This window comes from Phocoena sinus, chromosome 2 (assembly GCF_008692025.1).
Source record: "Phocoena sinus isolate mPhoSin1 chromosome 2, mPhoSin1.pri, whole genome shotgun sequence".
Lineage (NCBI taxonomy): Eukaryota > Metazoa > Chordata > Mammalia > Artiodactyla > Phocoenidae > Phocoena > Phocoena sinus.
In genome coordinates, this window is record NC_045764.1 from 132,359,847 (window position 1) to 132,382,484 (window position 22,638).

General features: G+C 42.6%; 1 non-coding gene across 1 annotated transcript; it reads right to left on the minus strand.

Moving 5' to 3' along the window:
• Nucleotides 1-21,436: 21,436 nt before the first annotated feature.
• Nucleotides 21,437-21,543, minus strand: LOC116750289. The gene has a single exon (XR_004348985.1). It is a non-coding gene; the product is annotated as a U6 spliceosomal RNA (small nuclear RNA).
• Between the last annotated feature and the right edge of the window lie 1,095 nt (nucleotides 21,544-22,638).

Consider the following 22,638-nt stretch of genomic DNA (forward strand, 5'->3'; position numbering starts at 1 on the left):
AGCACAGTGGTGTACTCATTTCTTCCCAACCACTGCATTTATATCTTCTTTGCTCACATCCTTCTCCACTTTCCGAAATGCTCTCTTCCTTATCCATTGTCTAATGTTTCTCCTTTAAAGCTGAGCTCAAGTTCTGCTTCCTCAAAGAAGTAGTTTTTAGGGTGGTAGGATAGAGGTCCCCTCTCCAACTCCTCCCTTTCTCTCCCAGAGTTAGATACATGTCAGACCAGCCTAGTAGAAGACATCCAGCCTTTTAGTAAACCTTCTAGCAAGTGCAGGAAACAACTACAGGATTTTTAACCATATCTATGGATGATTGATTATTTTATGGATACCACAACCTGTGTGCAGACCACTAAGTTCTCTTTTTTCTCTTTCCATCTTGAGCCTCCAGGGTTGGAAACCCCAAGGGACTTGGTCAAAAGACTGACAATTGGCACAAGAAGAAATGGGTCCCTGAAGCCAGGGAAAGAGAGATTAAAAAGCAAAAAACTCTGTAGCTATAGGGGAGGAGGCTTCTCTGTTAAGGAGGTGGGGGAGGGAGAGGTTGAGGTCTGGCTCCAGTGAAGGAATTTGGGGAGTAGAAACTGATATAAGAAAACAGAGGGGTCACTCCTGTATCTCCAGTGCTAGATGTTAAAGGCTGTTTTGCACATTCTTTCAGTCTGTGTGAACTGGACCTGTCTCCAAGTGGTAAGACTACTTGGGGACAAGTACAGTACAATTCCCTCCTTTCTAGAATATCAATATAAGGTATTGGTCAGCATACTGGCCGGAAATAAATGGCACACTCTGGGGTTAACTGAAGAGTTTAAACAGGGACTATTGTCAGAGTTGTGGGCAGGGTTAAGGGCCCCGACACAGTGCTGGTGAAGTACCCAGGGATTAGCAACAGCTGAGAGCTGTTACCACCATAGATCTGAAAAGGCAAGGGAAGTGAGCAGTGTCAATAGAGACTCAGGGAGCTGGAACCATGGAAGAGAGACTCCCTGGCAGTAGGTGCGGCCATAGAGTAACATGACCTCTGCCAGAACCACGCAGGGTTGTAGACAATGAGTTCCCATATCTCTCCTTCCCTCCTTCCCATTATCAGGAGCAGTGCTTCTCTTTGGCTATTCCCAAGGGAGTACAGGGCATGCAGTCCTTGGAGGTCATCCTTCTAAGGCACAGAAAGCAGGGCAGAGAAGAGCAGATAATGGATTTGTGGTGAGCGGACCAACCCAGAGTACCTCACACACTGGAGTTAGAACAGCGATTGTTCCCTATTCTGAATCCCACAGCACTTAGGCTTACATCCTCGTTTCAGTTTTCAACAAACATCTGAGCACTTTCCATAAATATTAGATGCTTTGGGATGAAATTAACCAGACGTGGGTCCCTTAGGAACTCAAATCTAATGGGCAACCCCTGGACATTTGGAATTTGCTTGGCTTTGGGGTGTGCAGAGGATTGCACATTTCAGATTGCAGGAGCAGAGATGTGTTCAGAGATGTCTTCTCTTGGGATGTGAGTTTTATGTCAGGCTCCTTTTAGAACTAGAACATTAGTCCAGATATTGTGGCAAACCTGGCAATACCACAATGGCTTTTGCAAGAATCACCTCTGAATCGGGTTGTGTGGCTCTCTGTTCCCTGCTCTTGTCTCTCTCCCTTCTTTTTTAAAATTCTTTTTGGGGGGGCTACATCGAGTCTTAGTTTAGGCATGTGTGATCTTTCATTTTGGCATGCAGGCTTTTCGTTGTGGCATGCAGGTTTCTCTAGTTGTGGCGCTCAGGCTCAGTAGTTACAACATGCGAGCTTAGTTGCCCCGCAACACGTGGGATCTTAGTTCCCTGACCAGGGATCAAACCTGTGTCCCCTGTGTTGGGAGGCAGATTGTTAACCACTGGACCACCAGGGAAGTCCCTTGTCTCTCTCTATTCTTGTGACCCTACTTTTCTCTGTTTGCTAACTGCTCATCTCTTTGTATGTCTCCCTCAGATTCCCTGAGACAGGGTTATACTGTGTCACTTTGACCCTCTATGCCCCTATTAGAGTTCTTCTATAAGCCACTTCAAGGGCAAATATTTTCCTTATGTTTAGACTATAGATGAACCGTTATGTCCTGTGTAGCCAGGTCACATGATCCAAGTATGGCAACTGTAATGAGCATCTGTCATTCACGGCTGCCCCAAATCTTCTGATCATTCTCTCTCCATAATCATACTTCCTCACAGTAGAAATCCTGCCTTCAGTGTGGAACCATTTCCCTTTCCCAGCTTTCCTTCTTGTTAGGGTGCAGACATGCGATATAAATTCTGCCAACCAGATTCAAGACTTCGTTTCCGAATGGAGTTCTATGCGCAAAGAGGGAGAGGTCAGGGTATGCATTTTGCAGCTGCAGATCCTAGCAAATGTGGTGTGATTCTGGAGCTGGTGAAGTGAACCATAGAAACAAAAGAAGAGACGGGCATCAACAGCTACTTTTACTCTATATCCCAGTTCCAAAAAGCTTTTAGTCTCCCAGAGGCTGAGGACTATGGAAAGAAAAGAAAAGGCCATCAAAACAGTTGACATCTCACAGCCAGAGGAAACTTCTTAAAATGCAAAGACTCCCTTCTGCCTCTGCTGTTGCAAGGGAAGGTGTGACTGGGCTTTTCTGCTGTTCTAGGAGGAAGATATGGAACAGATAGGGCAGAGCTCAGTGCACAGCAGGGTCCAATCTACATCAGCTGATTCCCATCTGACCCAGAGATACACTGAGCTAGTCTAGCCCCACCTACCCTACATCCACTCACCCCAAGACACATGAGCAAATCTAGCCAAGATCAGCAGCACTGCCCAGATCAGCCCAGAAAAGCTCACCCCCAGGTAACCTTGACACATGTAAGCAAGGCCAGCTAGGGGCCATCAGACCTACTCATCCCTGACTAGTTAAAACCAGCCAATTCCCAGATGACACACAGTTTCATTGTCAACAAGATTGAGCTACTCATTGAGCTGGACCAGACCTGGGTACCCCATGATTCAAGGACCAGGCTCTGCATTGAGGAGACGCTCACATGGCCCAATACTCCCGCCACTGAGAGGAGCATCTATCCAGCACACAGCAGCCCCTAAGATTCTCACTCTGAACAGCAGCCCCTGAAGGGCTTCTGGGTCATCAATCATTTTACCACTATATACAGGCATAGTTTGAAAATCATTCTTTCTTTGATCCTAGCTGGACTGCACATTCTTGAAACGTGAAGACTTTGAAAATACCACTTGCTTCTCCCTTAGTTTTTTTTTTAAATTTATTTAATTTATTTTTGGCTGCGTTGGGTGCTCGTTGCTGCCCACGGGCTTTCTCTAGTTGCGGTGAGAGGGAGCTACTCTTCGTGGCGGTGCACGGACTTCTCATTACGGTGGCTTCTCTTGTTGCGGATCATGGGCTCTAGGTGCGTGGGCTTCAGTAGTTGTGGCATGCAGTCTCAGTAGTTGTGGCTCACGGGCTCTAGAGCACAGGCTCAGTAGTTGTGGTGCACAGGCTTAGTTGCTTCGTGGCATGTGGGATCTTCCTGGACCAGGGCTCGAACCCATGTCCCCTGCATTGGTAGGCGGACTCTTAACCACTGCGCCACCAGGGAAGCCCTCTCCCTTAGTTTTAAATGTAAAATTAGTGAAGTTGAAACTCTGTAACCCCTTCAGCACTTCTCACTCACATTCAAAGGCCAGCCAGACACAAACCAAGGAAGGGAGCTGAGAATAAGGAGTTTTCTGTGAGCTTTGTGGGCAGGATAAGGCCTCCAAGGCCTCAGAATAAAATGTTTACTCAAAAAAGGGAGAGCCATTGGCCAATGTTTTACTGGCTCTTCTTCCCCACCTCCATTGAGGTCTATGCCTATGGCCAGCCACTGGTTTGGCTCTGGGCCAAATGATCTGGTGTCTTCTCTGCAGTCTGAGGTAGCTGGCAGGGTCCTGGGAACATGAAGTGTTCCAAGAGATTCTCTGTGTCATACCAGTCCCAGAGACACTGTGCCAGGTGGTGGCAGCACAGACAGAGGAATGCAGACCTGGCCCAGATCCTCATGGATTCCTGGAAATGATGTACTTATATTCATAGTCATAGTTTTAATTATTAAATGCTACTTTATGCAAGTAGACAGAAAGAACTGGCTACTGGAGTCTGTGCCCTTCTGGAGAAAGACATCTAGTTTTTGACAAGCTTAGCCTCATTCAAAAAGAATTTAGAAAAGGCTACATGCTGCACGATTCCAACCACATGACATTCTAGAAAAGGCAAAACTGCAGATACAATAAAAAGATCAGTGGTTGCCAGGGGTCATGGAGCTAAAAGGAATGAATAGGTGGAGCACAGCGGAATTTTAGACCTGTGAAACTGTTCTGTATGAAACTGTAAGGAGGGTTACCATTTGTCAAAGCCCAAAGAATGTACAACACTAGGAGTGAAGCCTAATGTAAACTATGGACTCTCGGTGATAATGATGTGTCAGACTAGGTTCATCAGTTGTAGCAAATGGACCACTTTGGTGGGGAATGTTGATAATGGAGGGGTGTGTGCGTGCGTGTGAGAGAGAACGGGGGGTGTATGGTAACTTTCTGTCCCTTATGCTCAATTTTGCTGTGACCCTAAAAGTGTTCTAAAAAGGAAATTTTATTAATTAAAAAAAGAAAAAAAAAAAAAAAAAAGCAATCTGAAACTTACAGAAAAGCTGCAAGTGCAATACAGATAACATTTTATCTTAAACCATTCAGGAATAAGTTACCAACCTGATGCCCCAGCAACCCCAAATAGTTTAGGGGTCTGTATAGGACATTCTCCTTCATAGTCACAATACAACCATCAAAATCAGGAAATTAACACTGATAACACAAACCAATCCTGAGAGCTCATTAAATTTTTTTTTTTTTTTTTTTTGCGGTACGCGGGCCTCTAACTGCCGTGGCCTCTACCGTTGCGGAGCACAGGCTCCGGACGCGCAGACTCAGTGGCCATGGCTCACGGGCCCAGCCGCTCCACGGCATGTGGGACCCTCCCGGACCGGGGCCCGAACCTGCGTCCCCTGCATCAGCAGGCGGACCCCCAACCACTGCGCCACCAGGGAAGCCCAGAGCCCATTAAATTTTATCAAATGTCCCAGTAGTATCCTTTAATGCAAAATAAAGGATCCAATTCAGGAAAAGAAAAAAAAAATTTAGAAGCCTCAAATCAACTTTAATGGATGCCACATTTGAGGACAAATGATCAGAAATATAAAAACTGGAAATCATTAAAAAAGAGTTGGAAATTTCCGATGCTTTTTTGGGGCTTAAAGAAATTGAGAAAAGAAACGAAAGAAGAGAAACGTAAACACTTAAAACAAGTTGAGCTGATGATTGACATTAAGAAAGATTCAGTCTTTAGAATGTTACCAAGTTCTAGCTCACTCTGCTCCCCGCAGGACAGGCTAATAAATCTGGAGACAAGGTGTTGAGGCAAGGAAGAGTGACTTTATTCGGAAAGCGGGCAGAAGGAGAAGATGTCAGACTAATGTCTCGAAATAACCATCTTATGGGGTCTAGGTGCCAGTTTCTTTTATAGAACAGAGAGAGGGAGGAGGTGAGGAAGTAAAGTTAAAATGCCATTAGTTTTGCCTGGTTGGCCAGCATCGGGGATGGGATGTGTTACTTTCTTCTTTTCTGTAGCCATTCACAGGTGGGCAGGGTCAGATTGTCTCCCTGTGAGCTGAACAAAGGCACTTTAGTTTAAAATTCAGGCAGATGGGCTTCCCTGGTGGTGCAGTGGCTGAGAGTCCGCTTGCCTGCCGATGCAGGGGACACGGGTTCGTGCCCCGGTCCGGGAGGATCCCACATGTTGCAGAGCGGCTGGGCCCGTGAGCCATGGCCGCTGAGCCTGCGCGTCTGGAGCCTGTGCTCCGCAACGGGAGAGGCCACGACAGTGAGAGGCCCGCATACCGAAAAAAAAAAAAAAAAAAAAAAATCTTAAAATTCAGGGAGAGGGGCAGAGTTCCCTGAGGCAGGCCATTATATATGATTATAATAACAGAAGCAACCAAAAGCAAAGTTAAATTCAAAAAAACAGATCTAACATGGAGTCAAAATTGGCTCTTCCCTGTTACAAGAAGAGGCATCAAAAAACCCCCACAAAATTTCAAGTAACTGCAACCAAAACAGCCTTCAATATACATGACAAGAGTGAGAAACAATTTCAGAAGCACTAAAAGATGCTTTGAATGAAAATTCTGATTTTTCAGGGAAACGTAAATCTGTACTCGGAAGAATAGAAAGGAAGAATGACCAAACTAATCCAACAGAAAAAAAAAAGTTAGAATATGCTAAAATGCCCATGGAACAAGTTCTGGATGATAAAGTCAGAGCAAGGCTCTGGTGAGCGTGTACTAACAATGAGCCATCAGGCTGCCATCCTTAAGACTACATACATGGTGGGCACTTGGAGTTGGATATAACAAATGCTTTAGAAAATGTTCACCTCGTAGAAGATGAATAAAAGGGATTCTGAAGAAGTGGATTGATACATCTGAATTAAATATTTATTTAAAACTTTTTAAAGAAAAGAGAAACCAAATGTACACAGAATTAATGGAAAAAGGTATGTTACTTGATGCACTTAAGATCACATTAAAAGTCTGTAAATGTAAGTGCCTTTAAGTGAGGAAAAAAAAAGGAAACAGGGCAAGGGAGGGGCCCACAGTCTGGAAGCTCCAAGTTCTTTCTGAACTGCATCAAGAAAACGAAATGAATTTTTACCAAATAACCATTTTACCCTCGGTAGATAGAGGAAAACCTTTTCAAAGCAGATGTGAAGATCAGCTATGCATGTGAAGAGCTGAAGTCCTACAAAATAGAAACCAAAGTTCTTTCAGAAAAATTCAAAAGAACTGCTGGCTATTATCAATGGTAGTTTATTTTCCATGAGAGAAAGGCTCATGTAATGGGTTGAGAGCTGTTGGCTGAGAGAAACTTTGATAATTTAAGAAGAGAAAACCATGCTTTAAGACGTTTGGAAAAAGATCCTTATGTTCCTCGTCTTCCAAATAGGATATTTGGCAGAGATCCATGAGGGCCAGTGTCCTATATGGACCAAATGCCACCCCCAAGGTGTTGTTACCACATGCAAGTTCCTGTGCCCGATGCACAGTGAGGCCAAACAATCTGAAACATGGGAGTTTGGGGCAGAGAAAGGTTTATTGCAGGGCCAAGCAAGGAGAGTGGGTGGCTCATGCTCAAAACTCCCCCCTGAACTCCTCAGTGGTTTGGGGGGAGCTTCTATAGGTAAAATTTAGGGTGAGGGCTGCAGGGTGTATGACCTTCTCCTGATTGGTTGGTGGTGAGGTAACAGGGCTGTGTTCCAGGAATTCTGTTCTCAGCCAGAAGTTACCAGCCTCCTCCTGGGTGGGGGCCTTAGCTCCTGCAGAAGAACTCAAAGATATTATTATGTATATTCCTTGAGAAGGAACCAGGACTCTGCCCCAAGACTGTATTATTGTTTCCTGACTGCTCCTCCCTTGTTTCTGCATTCCCTCCCTTCCCTCCCTTCCCTGATTAGCAACTGTTTGAATCTGCCCTTTGGAACTCAGGGAAAGTCCAAGAGGCTGAATGAATCCTATTTCCTACAAACAAGAAAGGGGTGGGAGGGGAGGGGTGGACAGAGAAAAGATTTGTACCCGGAAGGGCCCCACAGGGTCCTGCTCCGTTCCAGAGTCTCGATCCCAGAAAAAGGATCCACCCATAAGGCCAACTTCATCTTTTTTTTTTTTTGGCCACGCTGCTCAGCTTGTGGGATTTTACTTTAGTTCCCAGACCAGGGATTGAACCTGGGCCCTCGGCAGTGAGAGCATGGAGTCCTAACCACTAGACAGCCAGGGAATTCCCGGCCAACTTCATCTTGATATGAATCCTCTACCAGGAGCAAGACAGAGTTTTCCCGGTGCTCCTTACATTGACAGATGCTTAGGATCTTTTTTATTTTGGTTCAACTTCCCACTGAACTGGGAGCCTCTGAGCCAGGCAGTTCCTCTCTCATCCTCCTTTCAGGAGTTAGATTTTGCAGGGGGGACACTTGGCAATTTCTAAGAAGTAGGTCCCCCTATTCTCCCCTTATTCTGGAAAGTAAGGACAAAGCTCCCCAGGAATTCTTCCCACCCTCCCCTGGGCAAATTCCTGACCCAGCACATCCTCCACTGGCAGCAAGAAAGGTCTGTACACCAAGGCTCAGTCTCTATCCACACAGCCTGAAAACAAAGTGTATCACCTTCCAAGTTGATCTGCCCTCAATGAGTCTACTTTTGAAAATCCAAGACAACAGCAGGTTACTATTTTTCTCTCTTCTAAAGTAAATTACATTTTTTTCTTTTAGTTTTATTGCTACTAAGTGATTATACAGTGGCTCAAATGGAGGCTCGATAGGATTATAAATTATTAGGATAATGTTTTACAATGGTAGATCTTTAAAATGTGAATCTTTTTAAAATGTGAATCAATTGCTGAACTTCCCTGGTGGTCCAGTTGTTAAGAATCCGCCTTCCAATGCATGGGACATGGGTTCCATCCCTGGTCTGGGAACTAAGATCCCACGTGCCATGGGGCAACTAGGCCTGCGTGCTGCAGCTACTGAGCCTGAGTGCCACAATTAGAGAAGGCCACATGCCACAATGAAGAGCTCGAAGGCTGCAACAAAGATCCTGCGTGTCTCAACTAAGACCTGACACAGCCAAATAAATTTTAAAAAAAATCAATTGCTTTCATTTTACAACATTTGTAGATAGAATAATTACAATATTTTCATCTTTGTTAATAGATTCATTAAAAGAATTCAAAACACATGAGTTTTTGCTTCTAAAATAATATTTGATTTTTTATTTTGTTTAACTGATTATACAATAGCTCAAATAGAAACTTAATAGGACTATAATTCTTTGTACACTACATAAATGTGAATCTTATTAATAAATTGTTTCCATCTTATTTGATTTCTAGCTAGTGTATGGTACTTTTGTATTGTTGTTTAACAAGTCTCTTCTATTGATCCAGAAAAGCATTTTTTTTTTTTTTTTGGTCTCTCTTACAGGGTGATTTTGAATTTTCTCATTTAGTTTCTCTGCTATAGTTAAGTAGTTATACACTTGCTCAGAGATAAGCTTGATAGGATTATAATTCACAGGATAGTGTTTTATAAATGTATTATTTAAAAATGACTTTCACAAGTGAATGGTTTCCTTTTCTTCTATTTCTGGATGGTATAAGGACAACACTTCTGTTGTTTCTGTTTAACAAGTCTTCCATACATGAATTGTTGTAACAATTTTATGAGATGTCTCACAACCAGAGACATTTGAAACTCATAGTTTATTTCTCTACACCAAAGACTAAATTTACTCTAGTTATGAGACTGATAAGTCTAAATAAATTATTATTGCAAAAATGACCTAATTTCAAATATTAATTATTAGTAAAGTGGAAAAAGATATAATTCTATTTATAAGAGTGATATTTAAAAAATAAATTTTGGTTTAAAGAATAGAGTGGAAAAACAACAACAAAAAATAAATAATAATTTAAAAAATTTTTAAAACAAAAAAATAGAAAAAAATAAAGAATAGAGTCGAACTGAAACCGTGCACCTCAGATTGGGACTTGAACCCACATGGCAGGACTCAAACCCAGCCAAAACCCACAGTCTTCCAACTGAGATCACACACCTGGTTTCAGGACTTAATGAAGCTCAGGTTCTTGATGTCTCACTGCAGAAAGAATTCAGTGAGAGACAAAGTGATAGGTAAGAAGTGGATTTATTTAGAGAGAAGCACACTCCACAGACAGTGGGCCATCTCAGAAGGTGAGAAATGCACCAGGGTATGGGGTTATAGGGGTGGGTAATTTCATAGGCTAATGAGTGGGAGGAGTATTCCAGCTATTTTGGGAAGGGGCGGGGATTTCCAGGAATTAGGCCACTGCCCACTTTTTGATCCTTTTGGTCGGCCTTGGAACTGTCATGGTGCCTGTGGGTGTGTCATTTAGCTTGCTGACGTGTTACAGTGAGCATATACTGAGGCTCAAGGTCTAGTGGAAGTTGACTTGTCCGCCATCTTGGACCCATTTGGTTCTAATCAGTTTATGTCATGTCCTAGGGCTATGTCATTCTTTCAAATGTTGTGCCCTGCCCCCTTCCCTCCTGTTTCAGAACAAGCAAAAACTGATGAAATTGTAGATAAGTCATGGTTTAATATAATGTTGGTTTTTCCTTATATTGTCATGAGGAAATGATCTTTGACTTAAGGCTCTATGGTATGTAAAAAAGCCCCAGGACGTAATTTATTGCTGTCTCACCCCTGACTGTAACTTCATCATCAAAAGCTCCTAAGGGTGGTTGCTGCAGCTGGCACTCACGAGCTTGTGGGGGCCGATTATGCACGTCTCTTTCCAATTCCACGTTGTCTCTTCATATTAGTAGCTTGAAATTGGCCAGGGTGGGAGTATTTACACGAAGAAACAGGCACATGCTGTATGAATCAGAATCCCTGGAATAACCCTCCCCCACCCCCAAGAAACACTTGACCAGCAGATCCCTGGCCCTATAGCAGCAATTCTTAATCTTATTGTGCACCAGAATCACAAATGCCTGGGCTCCTCCTCCCAGAGATTCTGATTCAGTTGGTCGGGTGGCGCCTTGGCATCCTGCTCTTCAAAAACTCCCTGGGTGATTCTAAGGATAGCCAAGGTTCAGAACCACTGCCTATAAATACTTTCAACCAGCCTTTGATCTGTTTATTGTGCAAGAGACCTTTGGATGTTTCCTTAACACTTCTTTATGGAAAAATAAATCTACCTTATCAAGTCTGAGTTCTCATTTCCTGGGACCTCTCTTTCCTGAGGCAAGTAAACACAGTAGTGAGAAGATTGTAAAATGCCTTGCACAGAGCCACAGGCTTTTCTCAGCTGGAAATCCCTCCTGAGGATGCTTGGGTATTATCAGTTCTCCCTCCCATCAGCTCTCTAACATTATCACTGCATGGTTTCTTTATGCTGCACTGCTGCTTTTGACGTAAATTCCTGGCACTAACTCATTTAAATAAGTAGAGCCTTTTCTTTTTGTTTTTTTTCTATAAGACTTTTAAATCTTTCAGGCAAAAGTAAAAGGTTTTAATGATTAATCAGCTTTTTGTTTAGAGCTTACTGAGACTTCATTAGCCCTAACAGTATGTTTGAAATTTATTTTGCATGAAGCATAGGGGTCAAGGGTTTGGGCACTTGGTGGGGTGACCATAGACAGTGCCTTTGCCACAGCTCTGTAAAGACACATGATGGAATCGTGTGGGTGTCTCCCTACATGCGTCTTAGCTCCTGTGCCCTCCAGAGTGCTTAGTCATTGAATGATGCTTTGTCATAGGTGAGACATATATTTCTGTGCTTTGTTTGTGTACAGCTCTAGAGGACATGGAACTAACCAGAAAAGAAACTGATCGGGACTTCCCTGGTGGCGCAGAGGTTAAGAATCCGCCTGCCAATGCAGGGGACACGGGTTCGAGTCCTGGTCTGGGAAGATCCCACATGCCGTAGAGCAACAAAGCCCGTGCACCACAATTACTGAGCCTGCGCTCTAGAGCCCGTGAGCCACAAAAACTGAGCCCGTGTGCTGCAACTACTGAAGCCCGTGCGCCTAGAGCCTGTACTCCACACAAAGGGAAGCCACTGCAATGAGAAGTCCACACACTGCAACGAAGTGTAGCCCCTCTTTGCTGCAACTAGAGAAAGCCCGCGTGCAGCAACAAAGACCCAATACAGCCAAAAATAAATAAATTTATTTTAAAAAATTAAAAAAAAAAAGAAGATGATAGGATGATTTAGGGATGAGAAGAGAACTTTGATACTCTGTCTCACTGCCAATTCTGTGTGTGACTTTAAACCTCTTTATGGAAGCATTTGCCCCTAGAGTTCACATTCCAGGTAGCTTATAAATGCCTGAGATTTGTTATTGCCTTCTTGCTGGAAAAATGGAGTAGTAATGCCAGGATAAGTAAAGACAGAAATCTTTTTTTTTTTTAACGTCTTTATTGGAGTATAATTGCTTTACAGTGGTGTGTTAGTTTCTGCTTTTAACAAAGTGAATCAGTTATACATATACATATGTTCCCATATCTCTTCCCTCTTGCCTCTCCCTCCCTCCCACCCTCCCTATCCCACCCCTCTAGGTGGTCACAAACCATTTAGCTGATCTCCCTGTGCTGTGCAGCTGCTTCCCACTAGCTATCTATTTTACGTTTGGTAGTGTATATGTCCATGACACTCTCTCACTTTGTCACAGCTTACCCTTCCCCCTCCCCATATCCTCAAGTCCATGCTCTAGTAGGTATGTGTCTTTATTCCTGAAAGACAGAAATCGTAACTTCACTTCCTCCACTTAACAAAGAAGTATCATTTTTGTACAGTAAGACTTTTACATGTTTCACTAATAGTGTCATAAATACTTTGGGGGAAGAGGGGAAAAAAGAGGGATGAACTGAAGGTTTTTTGCTTTGCATCAATACTACCTATAGGCAATAAGTAAGTTAATTGGTTTTCTTCCCAAGGGTGTTCTTCACATCACAACGTCTTCTAAAATTTTCAAGTGAAAATTTTTCATTTACTTGTTACATTTATGAAATACATCTAAGATGCAAAAGAAAAATTCAGAATAATTTTACAAATATCTATGTATTCACCATTTTGATTTTTGCAAATATTAACAGTGAACCACTCATATTTGGTTCAGATATTTTCTTTCTTAAATAAATAAAATGTTCTGATATGATCAAAGTCCCTCTTTGTGCCTCTTTCTAATAGTTTCTTCTCCCTTTCTCCCCAGAAGTAACTATTATTCTGAAGTTGTTTTGGACCCTTCTCACCCATGTCTTTATACTTTTATTGCGATTGTAGCTGTCCATAAACAATACTTAGCATTGTTGTGTGTGTGTTTTATTTGCATGTTTTTAGGATTTGTGTAAATGGTAACGTATAGTGTGTATCCATCTGCAACTTGTTTTTATCACTGAACCAAATGTTTTCTGAGAATTACCATGTGGATACATATAGATCTAAATGATTTAATTCTAATACTGTTTCTTATTCCATTGTATGAATATATTCCTACATAGTCATCTACCCCCTATTTGTCCAGATCTCCTTTTCTTCTTTTTTTATACCTATAAATAAGGGCAAATTATATATACATGAAAATAATTTACTTTTCCTTAAGTATTTGAAAACAGCTTTCTTTTTCTTCGTCCTCGTCTTCTTCTTCCTCCTCCTCTTCCTTTTTCATTAGGTGCTAGTCATTCCTACTCTGGATTTAAACTTGACTGACAGTTTTATAAAAATGACAAGGGTGAAAGAGAAGGGGGAGCCCGACTGGAATAAAATTTAAAGTTGGAAGGCTCAATTACTGCCTAAATGAATATTAAATTGTGCTTTTAAAACAAATAAGAAAACAACACTTGCCACAAATTCATTAAATTGTAATTTAATATTTTTAAAAAAGATTCAAATAATTCATCTTTGACACCAATGCACAAATTATAGTCCAATACAGGATAAAACCCAATGTTAATGTATAACATCAGTGTCTCTGGAGAGAATATATAAGTCATTTTACCTTTGAGAAGGCACTGAGGAAAAATGTGAGCCTTTGAAAGGCCAACAGGCAGCGCTCCGGGCATGAAGACCAGTTAACCACTCAGGGAAGGATAACAAAGCTATGACCATTGGAGAGGGTCATGCTCTTTAATTTGGTTTCATTTAGGTAAAATTGACAAGTTTGGCAATTTAAATAGCATTGCACTTAATGAAAAGATATTTTTACCTCTGAATATTTTGATATAGTCAATAAAATTGTTCTCCTAGCTCATTCATTCACTGATTCAACAAATCAGTTTATGTCTTTAAAGAGCTCACAGAAGAGAAGGCAAGCTCTATACATAATAAAGTACATTTAAATGGTTTAAGTTAAATAGCAAAAGTGGAACAAGTTACCATGAAACATAGATTGGGAGGATGACAAATTTTGCTTAGGGATTCAGGGAATGAGTCACTGGAGTCGTGATATTGTAGTAGGTAAATAACATGTTTGTATGAACCACAGCACTTGTGTCTTCTCTGGGCAGCTGGATAGCCACCCTAATGTAAGGGCAATGGCAAAAAAGGTAAAAGATGAAGAACACCAGTTTTATTCATTTTATGCCTCTTAGTTGAAGAGTGGCTTAACCAATAATTTTGGAGCTTGAAAAACAATTTTTTTTTCCTGTGATGTTCCAGCAAGGCTTTTATCATCAGAGTACAACTTCTTCCGCAAAGCAGGAAATTAAGAATCAGATGTGCCAACATACAGAATAACTCATATGTGGAAATATATTTAGGACATTTCAGAGAAGTATTTAATGAACTTAAGAATGAGATTCTTACCACACATATTAACCACACATTGATTTTATTCAGAGAGTAGAGCTCTAGAGCTTTGCCAATACTGGAAATGTGAAAAAAATAATGCATGCAGCCATGCAAAAGTAGCCCCTGAGTAGCAGGGAATGAAGGAAGTCACTGAGAAAGAGAGAGGATTCAAACCTACACTCAACATGTAGAGACTCGCATGGTATCATGTATGGACCCACAGGAGTCTTCTTCTCGACTAGCAATGTTTATAAAAGTCAAGTCATTTTGGTAAGAAAGTCAGGAAATATGAGAGGTATAGTGAGGTCAGAGGCAGAAGAGAGAAGGACAACATACAGGGAGCTGGAGAAGTGCAGCAGTAGTCAAAGGAACAGATGGCAAAGCCACAGGAGCCCAATGGGGCCTTAAGGAGCATATAATCTGAATGTGAAAATGGGGGCTCCGAGATAAGAAAGCCAGAGTGGCTCTGAATGAGAGGGAGCAATCAGATGCCCCCACTCTTTCATAAGGTCATTATGCCACTTTGAAGGCGTGCTTTGTATTTGTTGAGAGGAGGGGCACTGAAAGAAACGACAAAACAGGCTCAACTTGCTTTAACAATACATGTATGTATTGTTGATCGCATGCGTCTTGCTGAAGGCCCACCAAAACATTACATATAACCCAGCAGTCTTAAGAAGGGGCAAGGAGGGAGGTGTGAAAAATTGGTGGGATTCTCTTAGAGTAACAGTAAACTCTAATACGGTAGTGTGATGGGGTCGGTGTGGTGGTGCATTCAAAAGAAGCCAACCACTGTATACTTTTCCAAGGAAAATATCTAGTTGATTAATTTAATATTACTACAGTACTCATTGATAAAACAAATGATTTAGCAAGGAAATGCTGGGAACTGAGCTCTGTACTTTTTGCAAAGTATCTTTGGTATTTCAAAGTAAGACTTGGCACTATGAGCATAGTTATGCCTGGTAGAAAATGTCAGCAAATTCTAAAATTGCAGGATATGTTGGTGGCTTTTTTTTTTAAAGAACTCACTTTTGAGCAAAATCTATGCCCTGGACCATTTTAGCAAGCTGATGTAACTACGTTACTTTAACCAGGCAGCCTTTCCTTTGCTATAGCAGGTGCCTGTGAATTAGGTGCGCTAGAGCTGAGGAAGAATAAGGAGAGGCTGGCTAGTCTTGTGCTAATGCCACAGGCTCCCCCAGATTAAATTTCAATGATTCGAAAATATCATTTTCTTAAAGATTTCAAAGTGTCACGAGTTCCTACTCATTTATTTAAAGACACAAACAGGGCTTCCCTGGTGGCGCAGTGGTTAAGAATCCACCTGCCAGTGCAGGGGACAAAGGCTCTATTCCCGGTCTGGGAAGATTCTACATGCCGTTGGAGCAACTAAGCCGGTGCGCCACAGCTACTGAGCCCACGTGACACAACTAGTGAAGCCCGCGTGCCTAGAGCCCATGCTCCTCAAGAAGACAAGCCACTGGCAATGAGAAGCCCACGGACTGCAACGAAGAGTTACCCCTGCTCTCCGCAACTAGAGAAAGCCCGCGCTCAGCAACGAAGACCCAATGCAACCAAAGATAAACAAATAAACTTAATTAATTAAAAAAATAAAGAACACAAACATGCATTGACAGAGATTCTTTTCCCACTGGTTTTATCAACTTCTAGTATCATTAGTTTAAGATTATTCCAGAAGCATAGCAAAACAAAAATTTTGTTTTTTCGGTACGCGGGCCTCTCACGGTTGTGTCCTCTCCCGTTGCGGAGCACAGGCTCTGGATGCACAGGCTCAGCGGCCATGGCTCACGGGCCCAGCCGCTCCGCGGCATGTGGGATCTTCCCGGACCGGGGCACGAACCTGCGTCCCCTGCATCGACAGGTGGACTCTCAACCACTGTGCCACCAGGGAAGCCCAACAAAATTATTTTATTATTAGGTTATGGTAGCACTAGCACCCAAAGAAATAGGTTAGTGTCTCTCCCCTCTGATTTATTTTCTATATGACAAACTCCCACCCACAAATATATATTATATGTATCAGGATGTTTTCAGCTACTTTCAAATTTTTCAGGAAGTCCTATAAATGCCTTAAAAGTAATATAATTTATTATTTTATATAAAAAGAAGTCTCAAGGACTCTTTTAATCAGAAGTTCAACGATGTCATCAAGGATACAAGTTACTTCCATCTTTCTGCTTTGCCGTTCTCTCATGTTCTCTGCAGCTAACAACTCTCATGGTCCCAAGATGGCAGTCATAGTACCAGGCACCACGTGCAGACACAATGACATCTAGCAGCAGATGAGGGACTTTTTCTACTTGTGTGTTTCTCTGTCTTATTGTCCCTAAATATAATTTTATTTAGGAAAGTAATGCATTTCAACCAAAAATGAACGTTTTTTATTTAAGGGTAAGAAAAAACATTTCCAGAAGTATCTCAGTAAACTACCCATTGCATTTCATTAGCTAGATTTGCATCACACACCCGTGCCTGAACCAAACCCTGACAAAGAGTTCGGGACCACACCGATTACTTTAGTGCAGTGTTTCCCAAGCTTAGCACCTTTGGCCTTTGGGGAGGGATAATTCTTTGTGGTGGCAGTGCTGAACTGTACATTGTAGGCTGTTGAGCAGCATCCCTGGCCTCTCCTACTAGATGCCAATGGTACTTCCCCCCAAGTTGTGACAATCAGAAATATCTCCAGGCATTGCTGAATGTCCCTTGGAGGACAAAATCAATCACCCCATTGAGAATCACTGGCTTAGGTCAATCATTATTCATCCCATGGATCTGGGCCCAGCTCCCCTGAAGCACACAGAAGGTGCCCCAAACCAGGATTCTGTTAGCAAGGAAGAGAAAGGAAATTGCTATTTTATAGACAGCCAATGGACTCCTCTCTGCCCCCACCATTTTCTTTCTTGTCATTTTTCAACAAACAGATCAGAGCCTTATTAAAAATATGAAAGATATAAGAATGAGTTACCTGGTATTACCCAATGAACACTAGTTCCCGTCTAAATGCCAAGTAGATAGTATAAATATACTTACAATCAATTGGTGAACCAGAAAATTTGATCAAGCGTAATTTGTGTTGAAGCACTAAAATCATGACTGGTTGGTTGGGTTCTGCAGGGTTCAGATGTTCCTACTTTTGGTCATTTTCTTGTACCGATACCTTAGATTCCGACTTTATTCAGGTTCTATTTCTAATGTACAAGACCTTCTCCTCTTGTTGCTTTTATTAGTCATCCATTGGTGATGAACATATGCATCCTGGATTAAGTTGTTTGGTGTGAAAAAGTATGAACATTTTAAATAATTCAACAGATATTTATTGGGCGCCCATTATGTGTCAGGCATAGATACTGTGAAGGAAAGTGACAAGGCTGAAATACTCCATAGGAGAGTTAAAGAAAGCTCTCTGGGGAGGTAACATTTCAGCCAAGACAAGGGGCAGAATGGAGAGAGATTGAGGAAGGGGACATGTCTAATTATAATGTGCTGTAGTAAAGAGTTCCAATTTTATGCTAAGAGCAGGAAGAAGGATTGATGGGCTTGGGGATTGTGTGTGTGTGATGAGCTACTTTCCTTTTGCCTGTTGTATGTTTGTACATAGAATGCAGCATGATTCTTGAGTGGGTTTAATTTCCTTTGTGTTATAATAATTAGCAGTATATGCAAAACTGCTTTCTCCTTTTTTAAAAAAAAAATCTATCTATCTATTCATTTTTGGCTGCACTGGGTCTTAGTTGTGTCACGTGGGATCTTTATTTGCAGCATTTGGGCTTCTTAGTTGCGGCATATGAATGCTTAGTTGCAGCATGCATGTGGGATCTAGTTCCCTGACCAGGGATCGAACCCGGGCCCCCTGCATTGGGAGAGCGGAGTCTTACCCACTTGACCACCAGGGAAGTCCCTGTATTCTCCTTTCATGATTTTCTTTTCCTTCTGTTTCTTTAGACAGCATTGCTGCTTGGTTTCTAGTCTCTTCCCCAACCCCCACCCACGATGTGGCATGCAGAACTTCCCCGACTAGGGATCGAACCCATGTCCATTGCACTGGAAGCACAGCGTCTTAACCATGGGGCCACCAGGGAAGTCCAGGCTTCTAGTCTCTTAATCACAGCTGTCCTCCTGGTTCTGTAAGAAGCCCCACCATCTAGCTTCAGATTTGGTGTTCTCACATCAGTGGCTACAGGCTACTGAGTCTATGGTCTTATCTGGACCATCACTTTTGATCTTATTCCACTAGCTGTGGAGAGAATATCTCCTGGGGAAAATCCCACTAAGAAGATTCTTCTAGGAGCAGGAAGATCCTTCTATTTTTTCTACCTCCCTTCAAAAATTTCTACCTCTCATAACTGCAGGAGTTAAGCCATTCTGAATATAGATCACTGCTGTCCTTGCAGAAAAATCTTTCTAGCATTTAAAAAGAAGTCACTCAAACATTACTCACTGAGTACCCGCTAAGTCTCAGACACTGGACTTGGCATTGAGATAGAGCAATGAATAAAACTCAGTCCCTCTACAGGGAGTTATAATAAATAAAAAAGTAGTGTGATTAGTATTATGAAGTTTTGTGAAACAATTTTGTGAAAGAGGGTAATTTGGGAGATGTTACTGAACTCAAGTTCAGTTCCTCACCAGTCGAAAGCCAATATTTGAGAGACAGGTGCTAGTAGGAAGAGAGAGGTTACTTTATTCAGGAGGCCGGCAAAGTGGAGAAGGTAGACTCATGCCCCAAAACCAACTCTGAAGATTCTGCTCAACTGTGAAAGTTTTTAAAGGGAGAACCACTTGGGGAGGGGGTAAGTGTCTTTGTTATTTTCCTTATCTTCCATTGTGTGCAGACTTCCTTCTGATTGGTTGGTGGTGAGGTAATAGGGCGGTGCTCCAAGAATCTTGTGCTTCAGCCTGAAGTTACCATCCTCCACCTGGGTGGGGCCTTAGCTCCCACAGAAGAACTCAAAGGTATTGTTATGTACATTCCTTGAAGAGGAGCCAGGACCCTGCCCCGTGGCTGCCCTATTGTTTCTCTTTTTTTTTTTTTTTTGGTCATGGGATCTTAGTTCCCAGGGATCTAACCTGTGCCCCCTGCAGTGGAAGCATGGAGTCTTAACCACTGGACCGCCAGGGAAGTCCTGCACTATTGTTTCTTAACTGCTCCTCCTTGTTTCTGCATTCCTTCTCTTCTCTGATAAGCAACTGTTTGAACCTGCACTTTGGAACTCAGGGTAGGTCAAGGAGGCTGAATGAAGCCTATTTCCTACAAACAAGAAAGAGAGTGGGGGGATGGGGGGAGACACAGAAAGGATTTGTACCTGGGAGGGCCCCACAGGGTACTGCTCTCCTTCAGAGAGACTAGATAGTATGGCTAGGGAAGTCATGGCTTGAAGAGGCTTTAGCTACCTCCCCATGTGACCCCAGATGAAAATAAAACCTAGGGGAGGGAAGGACTGGGAGACTGGGATTAGCAGATGCGAACTACTATGTATAGGATGGATAAACAACACATACAGCACAGGGAACTATATTCAATATCCTGTGATAAACCATCATGGAAAAGAATATATACATGTATAACTGAATCACTTTGATGTACAGCAGAAAGTGTTGTACAGCACAACATTGTAAATCAACTATACATCAATAAAATTTTAAAAATATATAAAATCTAAGTAAAAACCAGATTTGCTAGGCAAAGGTACTTTTTTTTTTTTGCAGTACGCAGGCCTCTCACTGTTGTGGCCTCTCCCATTGCGGAGCACAGGCTCCGGACGCGCAGGCTCAGCGGCCATGGCTCACGGGCCTAGCCGCTCTGCCGCATATGGGATCTTCCCGGACCGGGGCACGAACCCGTGTCCCCTGCATCAGCAGGTGGACTCTCAACCACTGCGCCACCAGGGAAGCCCTAGGCAAAGGTACTTTAAGCCAAGTTCACCAGCTCAACTTCCTCTCCCTCCAAGGTCCCTCTTAAATATATTAAGGCACTTCCAATGCTCTGAAGAGCTTTTAAGCCAACATGTAAAGTAGTGTCGGAGCTAACCAGGTGCTGAGAGGGGGAAAAGGGGCCCTCCAGGCTGAGGGATGTGTAGGCCCAAAGGCCTTGAGATGGAACAGAGATTGCCTGATTTGATAAAGGAGCTAACAAAATGTTTCTTGCTGAACTACTCTTAGATTTCATTGACAACACAGATATTTAGAATATAGGAACATCAGGAATGCAGATTGTTACTTATGCCTTTATTTCTGGTAAAAAGTCAGACATTAAGGAGGGAGACCATTGGGCAGGGTATCAAATCTACCCAAGTGTTAATTATGATGATAAGAATGTGAAGATTTCTGGAGGGAGTCCCTTTTTTTTAATGTTATCAAGAGGTGGGATACATATGGAAATTGCCGTGGATCTTTGTGTTGGTGCTGTAGAAGCCATCATCTAAAGTTGCTGAAAGGTCAAAGGGCACTGACAACAATGGGATCTGTTTTTTTTTTATTAATTAATTTAATTTATTTATTTTTGGCTGCTTTGGGTCTTCGTTGCTGTGCAGGCTTTCTCTAGTTGTGGTGAGCGGGGGCTACTCTTTGTTGCAGTGTGTAGGCTTCTCATTGTAGTGGCTTCTCTTGTTGCGGATCATGGGCTCTAGGCGCACGGGCTTCAGTAGTTGTGGCACGTGGGCTCAGTAGTTGTGGCTCGTGGGCTCTAGAGCACAGGCTCAGTACTTGTGGCACACAGACCTAGTTGTTCCGCGGCATGTGGGATCTTCCCGGACCAGGGCTCGAACCTGTGTCCCCTGTATTGGCAGGTGGATTCTTAACCACTGAGCCACCAGGGAAGCCCAACAATGGGATCTCTTAAGGGCAATACCTTGGAGACAGGAAGTCCTGAGACCTTGATTTGGTTTTACCTTGGCATTTCCCTGGAGGAGGCTGCTGTCTTTTACTTCCCTTTATAAGTGTGCAGGTCACCATAAAGCAAGTTGATCTAAGGGACTTTTTTTTTTTTTTTTTTTTTAAATATGGAACGCTTCACGAATTTGCGTGTCATCCTTGCGCAGGGGCCATGCTAATCTTCTCTGTATCGTTCCAATTTTAGTATATGTGCTGCCGAAGCGAGCACTAAGGGACTTTTTAAAAAAAATTTATTAATTCATTTTTGGCTGTGTTGGGTCTTTGTTGATGCGCACAGGCTTTCTCTCTAGTTGTGGTGAGCGGGGACTACTCTTCATTGTGGTTCGTGGGCATCTCATTGCAGTGGCTTCTCTTGTCACGGAGCCCAGGCTCTAGGCAAGGGCTTCAGTAATTGTGGCGCAGGGCTCAGTTTCTCTGCGGCATGTGGGATCTTCCCGGACCAGGGCTTGAACCCATGTCCCCTACATTGGCAGGCAGATTCTTAACCACTGTGCCACCAGGGAAGTCCTCTAAGGGACTTAGTTTTTGAATAAATTAAAATTATTTTCAAAATGATTTCTGCGTATATCAGTTTTTGTTTTTGTTTTCTCCTGAGAAGACGCCTGGTTGTTAACTTTTATCAGATTTTCACAGGGGCACAAGATCCAAAAAGAAAGATAAGAACTATGATTTTCTGGTATTTTTCTGGTTTCAATACTTATTCAACTTTCTATCCCTCACAATCCACATCTCAGTTATGAGATATACTCTTCTCTCTTGGCAGTTTGCTGCCCTGCTTCTTCTGTTTCTCTTTAGTTGCTCTTTTATTTACTGTGAATGAAGCTCTTTCTTGTGGCTGCGTAGCCTCTACCTTCTCCATTCACCACCACCACGTTTCATCCATGCACAGGCCGGGCATAAACTCAGCGCTTCACACATGCTCCAACGACTTCATTCCAGGCGAAGTTAAGTGCGTGCCTTTGTAAACTTTAAATTTTGGAAAGCACGTTCACTTTTCTCATTTATTTGAGCGTCATGGTAATACAATTAGTAGGTAGGGAAAGGTACGATCACACTCAGGGTTGTAGTTCTGTAGTAAAGAGACCTAGAGGCAAAGTCCAGTGGAGCCTGCCTCTTGGTTTCCTCTGTCCTGCAGTGGAGGGAGTAGGTTGGGTTAAGGATGAAGAGTTTGGAGGTGGGGAGGAAGATGAGATGGTGTTTTTCCTTTGGAGGTAGGAGTGAGCTATTGAGGAGCAAGTGGTAGGTTCTTACTTTTTTCTGAGCTGAGAGTCCCAGTCTATACAAATAAGCCCATTACACTGGG